Source organism: Elephantulus edwardii, unplaced genomic scaffold (assembly GCF_000299155.1).
Source record: "Elephantulus edwardii isolate Elephantulus edwardi_28Jun2011 unplaced genomic scaffold, EleEdw1.0 scaffold00013, whole genome shotgun sequence".
Taxonomy (NCBI): domain Eukaryota; kingdom Metazoa; phylum Chordata; class Mammalia; order Macroscelidea; family Macroscelididae; genus Elephantulus; species Elephantulus edwardii.
The window spans coordinates 29,092,689-29,101,326 of record NW_006399763.1 but is presented as its reverse complement, the minus strand read 5'-3'; the positions used below and the strand labels follow the sequence as shown (position 1 = coordinate 29,101,326).

Here is an 8,638-nt window from a genome sequence, read left to right as displayed (position 1 = left end):
GAGAGGGCAAAAGTTACACAGGAGGTGTCCAGGACTTCCGTTCATAGGGTTGCTATGAGTCGCCTGCTACTTGATGGCACTTAACACCAACACCACCAGCAGAAGCATAGAAAGAGAGAGCAGTGGGCCTAGTGGACAGGAAGCCATGCTCCCGAGCCAAAAGTGGATGACTCTACTCTGTAGCCCTCATGCCTGCCTTTAAATGTTTTTGGTGAAACATTCTTCTAGGTCATGTAACCCTGGTATGTTCACTTGCTATACAGAGGTAACTCTTGTTTGCTCTGAAACTGAACACTGTGACACTAATGGGTCAAATGGGAGAATGGTTACTCACGGTGGACAGTGTTTGGTGAAGCTCCCCGATTAAAACAAGCTGGAAGCAGGAGTGGCATCCACTTTCATAATAGCTTGCCTCTGGAAACCCTATGAACCTGGAGAAAGGACGAAAGTTATACAGGAGGTGTCCAGAACTTTTGTTCATAGGGTTACTATGAGTCGCCTGTGATTCTATGGCAATTAACAACAACAACAACACGAGGTGGAACTAACTTGTTGACACCTAACAAAAAGAAAGCATGGCTGAAAGTATTGAAGATTTGATAATGATTAAACTAATAAAACCAAAACAAATTAGAACAACCCCTTACCTTTTGCTTATATTAACAAATAGCAGCCCTACGTGTGTTAGAGTAGGGTTTCAATTGCAGACTTTTCAGAAGTAGATCAACATAATTTCCTGTTGCTGTGTGCTGTGCATGTATGTGTTTGTTAGCTCACTGTTGAGTCAGAACTGGCTCATAGTTGACCCTTAAAAGGGTTTTTAGAGGCAGTAAATCACACAGGAGGAGGTTGCCTAACCTTCTCCCACAGAGTAGACGGTGGATTTGAACCAGGACTCCACAGGTACCTCTAAAGGGAGTTCAACTTACCGGTTACTAGCCAATTAAATATCTTCACCAACAGGGAGCCCTATTGGTTTAGTTGATAAAGTGTTACATAACAACATTTCAAATCTATCAGCTACTCTGCAGGAGAAAGATGCGCCAGTCTGCTTTCATTGGGAGACAGACTCATAAGGTCACTATGAATTGGAATCAACTTGATAGCAGTGAGGAATTCCTAGTTAAGAAACTACATATTTTTTAACACTTTCTTGATTTTTCTCTGGAAAAGCCTCATTTAACTGGCTGTTTGGATATGGATGACAAATAAAATATTTAAAATGACAAAATAAATAATGACCAAATAAAATAGGGTAATCAGAAATGACAGGCAATTTACCTCTGAGAATACTGTGAAGATAAAAATTCTTGGCATGCTATTCCTTGAGCGCTTCTTTGAATTATAAAATATAATTATCTTTTTTAAAAAAACTTGATTTCCAAACCACCTGCTGATTATTTAGCAAAGAATAATGCTATTAAATTAGAACTGAATTTTCATTTTTTTAAATCTTATCGATATTTATGATTAAATCACCTATTCTGATGATCTGTTTGCTCGTTAAAACATGAATTTGATTTGATTACTAAATCAAATTAAACATTCTAGGAGTTGTTCTCATCTTCTGGCTTATCCTCAAGGCTATCCAAGTGTTCCATTAAACCATCACTATAGCCTGATTGTAGGAATGCAACTTGGTGGGTTTTTGTTTGTTTTTTTCCCCCAAACAAATTTCAAAAACTGAAATAGGTAAGTGTGCTATGTTTGATGACTTTTACTATTTAAGTTTGGATACTCTGAACAATCTTACCCAGCATAACTTGTTCTCTATGTTTCCAGTTACTGTCGCATTAAGGGGATTCCTGGAGAGGTTTGGAAGGTGGAAGGAAAGTAGTAACCATTTTGTAGCTCAAGCACTTTGAATTACCTCTTTGGATAGATCCTGTTCTAAACATTACTCAGTATCTCTGACTCCTATGTCAGTTGTCAGACTTTTCTCCATGATGAAGATTTTCAGCCTCCATTTTTGTTAAATGCCATAAAATTGAGTATAACACATAGCAGACATTCTCATTATCTTTTGATGCACTTCAACCCGTTGCTGCAGTTACTGTGCCAATCCATCTCAATGGGTCTTCCTTTCCTTCAGTGACCCTCTATCTTTCCAAGTATGATGTCCCCTTCCAAGGAATAGCCATGTCTGTCTACATGTTCAAAGTACAAGAGATGAAATTTCACCATATTTGGCTCCAATGAGCACTCTGGCTGCAATTTCTTCAAGACATCTCTGTTTGTTTTTTGGCAGTAATGAGATATTCAGTACTCTTCTCCAACACCACAACTCAAAGGCATCAATTCTTCTTCTGTCATCTTTATTCACTGTCCAGCTCTATGATGCATAGCAGATGATTGAGAAGATCATAACCTGTATCAGACCCATTTTAATCTTTAAACTCACACCATAGCTCTTAAGTAATTAGGAGAGATCCTGAGACTTGACAGAAGACTTGTCCAATGTAATACCTCTCGTGATTTCCTGTTTGTTAGTATCTATGATGTTGGTTGTAGATCCAAGTAAGATGAAGATATTGAGAGTTCAGTCCTCAGCCTTTTTTAAGCTATCATGATGTTGCCTATTGGCCTAGTGGTCAGGACTCTTGTTTTCTTGATGATGACATGTAATTTGGACCAAAGACTGTAGTTCTTGATCTGCAGCGAGCATTTCAGGTCCTCCTCACTTTCATTAAGCAAGTTTTATCATCTGCATAACACAGGTAGTCAATTAGTCTTCTTCCAATCCAGATGCCACATATTTCTTCATAGAGTCCAGATTCATGAAATGTGTACTCAATATAAATTTTGGATAGCTATGGAGAAAGGATACAACTCTGATGTATACCCTTCTAGATTTTAAATCTTGCAGTATTCTACTATTCTGTTCAGACAATAGCTTCTTGATCAAGGTAGAGATTTTACATGCGTACAATTAAGTGTTCTGAGATGCCCATTCTTCTCAATATTAGCCATAATTTGATGTGATCCATACAGACAAATGTCTTTGCATATAACACAGACATTCTTCTGGTATTTTCTGCTTCCAGCCAGCCATTATCTGACATTAACCATGAAATCACTGGTGCCACAACTTTTTCTAAAACAAACTTTAATCTCTGGCAGTTACATGTCTATGTACTAGTCTAGCCTTTCTTTTTTTCTTTTTTTATCTTTAGCACTATATTGCTTACATACGATAGCAATGAAATTGTTTGATAATTTTCACACTGTGTTTGATCACTTTTCTTGGGAATGAAAACAAATATTGATCTCTTCCAGTTAGTCAACCAAGCTGCTGTCTTCCAGATTCCCTGGAGTAGACTGTTTAGCAAGGCTGCATATGTCGATTGAAGTATGTAAATTGGTCTTCCAGCAATTTCTGGAGCCTTATTTTTTTTGCCATTGCTTTCAGTGCACCTTGAACTTCATTGTTCCTCACCATTGGCTTCTCTTCATATGATACTTCCTGAAATTTTCAGCATTGACTAATTGTTTTAGTACAGTGACTCTGCGTATTCCTTCCATTTCTTTTGATTCTTTTTGGATCGTTCAAGATTTTTGTCATATCATCTCTCAGTGTTGCTACTTGAAGCTTGAATTTGTTTTTCCAGTACTTTCTCCTTGAGAAATCAGCACCAATAGGACATCTATGTCATAAAAATCAGAGTCAATAAGGACTCATGGGATGTCTTTGTCATAGGTTGGTCTTCAGAATGTCCTATGGCCTCCAACATTTTCCAGAGACTCTGTTGGTTGTTGTTCTTATCAGGTGCTGCCAAGTTGAATATGACTCAAAGATCCCATGAACAGCATATCTGAATATTTTCCCATCGTGTCTCGTCCTTACAGTCTCTGACATGCTTGAACCCATTGGTGTAATCACTGTGTCAATCCATACAGTAAACAGTCTTCCTCTCTTTTGCTGTGTCTCCACCTTTCCAAGCATGACGTCCCTCTCTAAGGAATAGCCTCTCCTAACAACATGACCAAACTATGTGAGATGAAGCTTCAATATCTTTGCCTGTAAGGAACACTCTGGCTGTTTATGTGCCAAAAACATATCTGTTTGTTCTTTTGGAAAACCATAGAGTATGCAGTACTTTTCTCCAACACCACAGTTCAAGAGCATCGGTAATTATTCTATCATCCTTGTTCATTGTTAAGCTCTCAGCAACATAATAAGTGATTGGAAAGACATGGCCTGGATCAAATGCATATTAGTCTTCAAACTAATATCATTCTTTCTTAATTCTTTATAAAGGTCTTTGGCTACAGATGTTCCCAGTGCAATATTTTTCCTTATCTCTGGGCTTCTAGTACCAACTATATTGATTGTGGATTCAAATAAGATAAACATCTCTTTAGTGAGTTGTAAAATATAAATAGAAAAATATATTAAAAATAATATAAAATTACACACACACACACACACACACATAAATGGAAGGAATGCAGAGAATCACTCTACCAAAAATAATTTGTCAACACTGAAAAATTCCAGGAAGTATATGTATAAAAAAGAGCCAATTGTAATAAAGGGAAAAAATTCAAGTGTATTGAAGATATTGGCAAAAAATAAGGGCCCAGGAATAAATGGGATCCTAGTGGCATGTTTCAACTCACAGATACAACCTTGGATGTGCTAAACAGTCTATAGCAAGGAAATTTGGAGGATAGTTGCCTGACAGACTGACTGGAATATAAAAATCTATATTTCTTACCATTCCCCGAAAGGATAATTCAATACAGTGTAGAAACAACTGAACAATTTCATTAATAAAATATGTAAGGGCAAACGACTCAACGGCACATAACAACAACAACAACAAGTGAAATATTGCTGATGATCAACCAAAAATTACTGAAATATTACATTGGCAAGGAACTGCTGAAAGTTCAAACTGGGTTTAGAAGAGGCCATGACACAAGTCATATTATTGCTGAAGTCAGAGGGATCTAAGCTGAAAGCAGAGAATATCTGAAGACTGTCTATTTTTTATTAATTATGCAAAGGAATTTGACTGTTTTAGTCATAATATTAACTATGTTTAATATTGAATGAGTATCCCATAATACTTACTCATGCTTATACAAATGCTATGCCTAGGACTATCTGTATAGAACAGAGGAACACTGCATGGTTCAAAATAAGGAAGGGTGGGTGTCAGAGTTGTATCCTTTTTCCATACTGTTCAATCTGTATGTTTAGCAAAAATTTATGAAGCTGGGCTCTATGAAGAAGAATGTGTCATAATGATCAAGAGAAGACTCAATAAAATACATTATGCAGATGACACAACCTTACTTGCTAAAAGCGAGAAGGACCCCAAATACTTGCTTCAGGGGTCAAAGACATCCTTTAAAATGGTTTATATCTCAGTATAAAGAAAACAAAGATCTTTACCACTGTCCAATAGGCAACATCATGATTGATGAAGAAAGGATTGAAACTCAATGATTTAATCTTACTTGCATCTACAATCAATACACTTGGTACTCACAGTCAGGAGATCAGGAGATGTATTTCACTGGGCAAGTATATTATCAGATCACCTTCACAATACTGAAAAGCAGTGATGCCAGTGTGAAAACTGAGTTGTGTCTGATTCAGGACCTAGTCTTTTCAATTACTTTTATGCTTCTTAGGGTTGGACAATGAATAAAGTTGACAGAAGTTAGATATCTGTGAACTGTGGTGTTTGAGAATATTACTGAATATCTTGAAGACTGCCTAACAAACAAACAGCTGTGTCTTGGGAAAGCACTAACTAGACTGCTCTTTGGAAATAGGGATGACAAAGCTTTATCCCCCATGCTTTGGACATGTTATTAGGAGAATTTATTACTTGGAAAGGAATATTATGCTTGGAAAGGTGGATGGTTGGTGAAAGAGAGGAATACATAGAAGAAGATATACTGACACAGTAACTGCAGCAATGGGATCAAGTGTATTGGAGATGTTTAGGATGGTACAAAATAGGACAAGATTCAGGTATGTTTTTATAGGGTTGCTGTAAGTTATAATTCACTCAGAAGTATCTACCAGCAACAACAATTGCAGTGAGGGCTTCATAAAGGCTCTTGACCCATGGAAGGGTAGAATTTCGGTGATGTACCACTGTTGTTATGTGTTGTCAAGTAATTTACAACTCACAACAACCTTATGTACAATGGCTCTGAACCCTGCCTTATCTTGAGCCAATTTCATTGTCTCTCACATTTCTACCCTCAGATCCCCAGTCACTGAGTCAATCTGTCTCACTCAGTGTCTTCTTCTCTTGTGCTGTCCCTCTACCCTCCCAAGCTTGATGTCCTTCTCCAAGGACTGGTACCTCCTGGCAACATGTCCAAAGTATTTCAGACAGAACTTCAAAATTCTTGCCTATAAGGAACAACTTGGTTTTTTACTCACTCCGGGAAAGATCTGTTTGTTCTCCTAGCAGTTCATTTTATATTCATCACTCTTCTCCAGCACCACAACTCAGAGGCATCAATTCTAGAATACAAAAGAACAAAGATTCTTGAGAGTTGGGAGTGGAAAATTTCCAAAATTCTGGATGAAGTTTTGAAAGCATCTGGAGAGTGTGATGATTAAAATTAACAGTCCAAATACAATTTTTAAAATTTAAGATATAGAATGAGGAGGAATATGAGAATGGAATCCACAGATTATAGTTCTTACAGCCAAGCTGCAGCCCAGCAGGGCTACAGGCTCTACACTACATCACTCAAGGTTATGCGCAGACCACCAGGCAGACATATGAGCAACAAAAGTTATGGAACCTGTGGAAACTCACTTATGTCAGCTAAACCAGGCTCATACCATTGCAACCTATGGGCAGACCACCTAAGCAACTTCTTTTGGACAGCCCCCTACTGGCTATAGTATTCCAACTGCCTTCCAAGCCTACAGCTAGCCTGTCCAGGAGGAGAGCACTAATGCTTACAATAACATCATTGCTCCAGTGACCATCATCCAGGCTTCCTATGTGGATCAGTCTGCATATGGTACTCAGCCTGGTTATCCAACATACAGGCAGCAGCCAGCAGTCACTGTACCTGCAAGACCATAAGATGGTAGCAAGCCCGCTAGGAAAAACCAACTTCAGTACAACACAGAAGGTGACAACCATATCAGCATGGTAACTACAGTTATTCCCAGGTACCTGGATGCTACCCCAGGAATCCAGTCAGTTTACCTCCATTCTACCCACCTACCAGCTATTCTTCCCACAACCAACTGGCTATGATAAAAGCAATTCCTCTCAGCAGAACACCTCTAGTCACCCAAGCAGCTATGACCACCCACTAGTGACCCCCCCACCCCTCCCTGACTGAGTCCTTTAGCCAGGTTCCCAGTCAATGTAGCCAACAGAACAGCAGCTACAGACAGCAGAGTTCATTAATATAGGAACACCTCAGTAGCATGGGTGTCAATGGGCAGGAGTTTAGAGAATTTTCCAGAGCAGGAGAGAACTGAAGCATGAGTAGTCTTGATAACTAGAGCAGGGGAAGAGGTGGGGTTTGATTGTGGAGGCATGGGCAGTGGTGGGCCAGGAAGACGATGTGGTGGAACTGGTGCTGGTGAGCGAGGTGACTTCAATAAGCTTGGTGGACCCACAGATGAAGGACCAGATCTTGATGCAGGCGGCCACCTGTGGATCCAGATGAACACTGACAACAGTGAAATTTATGTGCGAGGATTAAATGACAATGTAACTCTATGATCTGATCCACTTATTTAAGCAGTGCTGGGTTCTTAAGATTAACAAGAGGAATGGGCAGCTCACAATCCATACCTATCTGGACAAAAGTGCCCCATGAAGACCTCCTGACTTCCAAGGCTGCTGTGGAGTGGTTTGATGGGAAAGATTTCCAAGGGAACTTTAGTCTCTCTTTCACCGAAGAAGCCTCCCATGAATGCCATCTCATGAGAGCAGGAACACGCTGCCTCAGCTCTGTGGAGGTACTGGGGGACCTATAGGTCACATAGGAGGCCGTGGAGGAGACAGAGTAGGCTTCCTCCCCCCCCACCCCGCCTCCCCGCAAGGACCCCAAGGTTCCTAAGGGAACCATTGCCCCAGTCCAGGTTGTTGAAACCCGGGCTTTGCCCGGAGAACAGAGCACAACCAGTGTAAGGCCCCAAAGCCTAAAGGCTTCCTCCCACGTTCCTTCCCACTTCTCAGTGATGACCATGACAGAGGTGGCCCTAGTGCCATGCATGGCGGGAAAGGCGGCCTCATGAACTGTAGTGCCCCTGGTGGAATGTTCAAAAGTGGTTGTGGTGAAGGAAAAGATAGCTTCTGTGGAGGCTGGCATATTGACTAAGGTGGCTCTGGAGGAGGAAGCTGCGGAGGTCCTGGGTGCCCGCAGGACCTTTGATGGAACAGACAGGAGGATGAAGAAGTAGAGGCAAAGGATCTGGGAAGATGGATAAAGGCTAGCACCACCAGGAGTGTAGAAACTATGAGGCTATGCAAAGCTACAATGGTTACAGATTTATGTTTTTAAACCAGAAAATATTTTAATTTTATATTTCCATTTTTATAATGTTGACCATAATATTATGATTATTTCTTGTCTGTACTTTAGGATTGTTCCCTATTTGTGGAAAAAACAAATCATTAAAAGATTAGCACCA

General features: G+C 39.8%; 1 pseudogene; it reads left to right on the top strand.

The window, feature by feature from the left end:
• Positions 1-6,634: 6,634 nt before the first annotated feature.
• LOC102856522 lies at positions 6,635-7,821 on the top strand (annotated as a pseudogene).
• The last annotated feature ends 817 nt before the right edge of the window (positions 7,822-8,638 follow it).